Below are 3,099 nucleotides of genomic sequence, written 5' to 3'. Positions count from 1 at the left end.
ACACACACAAAGGGTATCCAAGAATCAAGATTTCACGTAGTGAAATCCGTGGTAAGATAAGCTCTTCTTTTGTTGTTGTTTTATTTTGGCACCGGAAGCACACAAACACCCCACGGCAATGAAGGAATTGCTCAAACGTCATCGTAGCTACAGACTTTGAAGAAGGGGTGTTTCGTGAGGAACGAGAACACGCGGGGAGTATTAGTCGATGGAGATACGGCGGTGGCATGCCGTACCTACCTGAGCACCTGCCACTTATTTCTTCCCGTTTCGTTCTTCCTTTTTTCTTCCGTTCTTTCTCATTCACTCTCTCTCTCTCCTTCTTCTCCTTCTTTTCCGTCTTCATCTTCTTCTTGCTCTTCACTCTTCTTTCCTCTTCCATTCCTTCGCTCGCTCACTTTCTCGTCTCGCATTAAACGTCGCTCGTCTCCGGTCGACCGGCTACCGACTGAAATGAAAGAGCAAGTGTTTGACGAGGAATCTCCGCTTTCTATGCTAGTAACTTGCAAATTTAAACTTTTAAATTTGATCGGCTGATAATAAACAAAGGTGAAAGAGGAGTGAGTATAGTGAATACTTTCTTCTTTCTCGCAGGATTGACAAAATCGGCTAATGGGCAAACTTTTATTATAGGAATCCTAAATAATAGCATGCACGGTACATCTAACAAAAATAATTGTAAAACATTTCATTAGATGGCAGTACCTCTTAAAAATATTATCAACGATACCCCAATACGCCTCACGTCCTTATTATGCTCCAGAGGAGGAGTTCCTAATAATGAAATCTTTGATTTATAATATAAATTTTCCTCTTTCTCTATAGAAAGATAGATTATAATTCATAGGATCTAAATAAGAGAGAGAGAGAGAGAGAGAATTTGACATAATTAGCGCCCTTACCTGAAGATAACGAGATTCGAGTTACCACTTATGTGTTCGGTTTATCAGTATGTCACCCGCTTAATTACGAAAGCCAAAACAGTGTAAACAGTCGGTCTCCTAGAAGGCCGTGAACCTCGTCAAAGACCGCGCGGCATCTGTTATGCGTTCCACGCGGCTTATCTAAATTGTTTTGGCGCCCTTTGGGCTCCATTAAGTCCGCAAGATTGAAATAATCAGATTGGACGAGTTTGTGCCCAATTATACGCGTGCCGCAGCCGTAAGTCCTGGGGCTCACGAGGGTTAAAAGTAGACGTGGGCGGGACGGGGCCTAATTCAGAGGCCTGCGGCTCCCACCTGGCCACGTTTTCTCATTATTACTCGAACCGGGCCTATGCGCTCGCTGCCGCTTCATGCTTGTGCCTGTAACCCATAAAAGAAACATTATCCGGATGAGGTTGCGTTCGGAATTTTCTCTCGGAACTTGTATACAAAGGAAAGAGGGGAACAAGTACTTTCTTGCACACCCTAATTTTGTACATATTTGCGCAGATATTGTTTTGTGGGCATAACAGCCTCTCGTAAAAATATGTTCCGAACATTCGAGATTATAAGGAGCAAGAGCATAATTGAAAGGATACTGTTGGGAAGATATTGTACTATTTTTACCGAAAATGTAATAATTATTCTTGACAATATCTTTTTTTTTAGCAAAAAATTATAAGTAATACAAAGAAGTCTAATATTCAAAAAAGGTTAATATTTTTCTATCATGTAGCATGTGTCTAAACAAAAAATGATGCATAAAAAATTAGTATTCGCTTAAAAATAATTAACCCAAATTAACAAAAATTATTGTTTCATGTATGAGCAACGATATATAATATCTTGTATAATATCTTGTTCGAAAAATCTTTAATTCTTGATTTGTAATAATGTTATGATTTTTTGAATATTATAATAGTTTCATACAAGAAGTACAATATTTTGATGATAATAAATATCATCAAAATATTTTCTTCCGATATTTAAAAACATTGTATTCTCAATTGAATATCTTGTGCTTTCCATTCATAAAAATTATTTTTAAATAATAAAAGTATATTTTTCTTTATTGAATCATAAAAAATGAGATCTTATTTTATTATTACTCATTTTAACAGTAATAACGTTATATTTGTTATACATATTCATGGACGTGCTTACGGAATTATCTCGAAATAAAACTCTATTATGACTCATGGACGGCTGATGGAATCCGAGACCTTTTTTGCGACGATATGGCGCGACGTCCTTGCGTCTGCTGACCGAGTCCTCTCGGCGCCGTGTGAATTAAAAACGCGATTCATCCAATTCGCGGATGGGAAAAGATGTCAAGTGCCTCTCTCTCCGTGCATTTCTCGGCGAGTTCGCACGAATGTGTGTGCGAATTTTAATTCTCGAAGCCAGGCGCAACCCGATACGCCAATTATATTTCATCGCGGCGATATCGTCGTCAAGTGTGCACCGTTAGCTTATTCACTAATTAAGGAACTCATCGTTCCATCCGTAATTGAGAAGTCACGAGCGAACTTGGAGCGTATTAATTTGCGGTGCAAACAGCTCCAATATTGCTGAAAATCCCACGAATATTAACAAACGGTCGAATGTGTCTCATTGTCTTTCGCCTGGAAGACTTTGCACAAAAAGAATTAGTATCCACTTAAAGAGTTAATATTCAAATTAACAACCATTGTTTTATATATAAATAATTTTGTTAGAGAAATTTTTAAGTCTTGAATTCCAAGAATGTTATAATTTTATTTGAATATTATAATGATCTCATATGAGAAGTACAATATAATTATTTTGACGATATCTTCTTCTGGCATAAATATATGGTAGAAATATATTCTCAACCCAATATTTTGTACTTTCAATCGTAAAAATTATTTTTGTATAATAAAAACATATTTGTTTAATGTATCATATAAAATATATTAATGCCAGTAGCTTTTAAGATTTTAATTTTAAGATTTACATGTCAAAAATAAAAATATGTTTAAAATAATAATATTCCTTTTTTCTGTGTAATTTTTGTCGTTCTTCCAGCATCTCAGTTTTATTTTTCAACTGTCGGATTTTAATACAGTTATAATTTTAATGTCGAGCAGAGAAAGAGAGAGACAGAGAGAGAGAGAGAGAGAGAGAGAGAGAGAGAGAGAGAGAGAGAGAGAGA

Source organism: Odontomachus brunneus, unplaced genomic scaffold (assembly GCF_010583005.1).
Source record: "Odontomachus brunneus isolate Ranch 3 - 2012 unplaced genomic scaffold, Obru_v1 Obru_scaffold_019, whole genome shotgun sequence".
Classification (NCBI taxonomy): Eukaryota; Metazoa; Arthropoda; class Insecta; order Hymenoptera; family Formicidae; genus Odontomachus; species Odontomachus brunneus.
The sequence above is the reverse complement of the archived record's forward strand: the minus strand, read 5'-3'. Positions refer to the sequence as shown.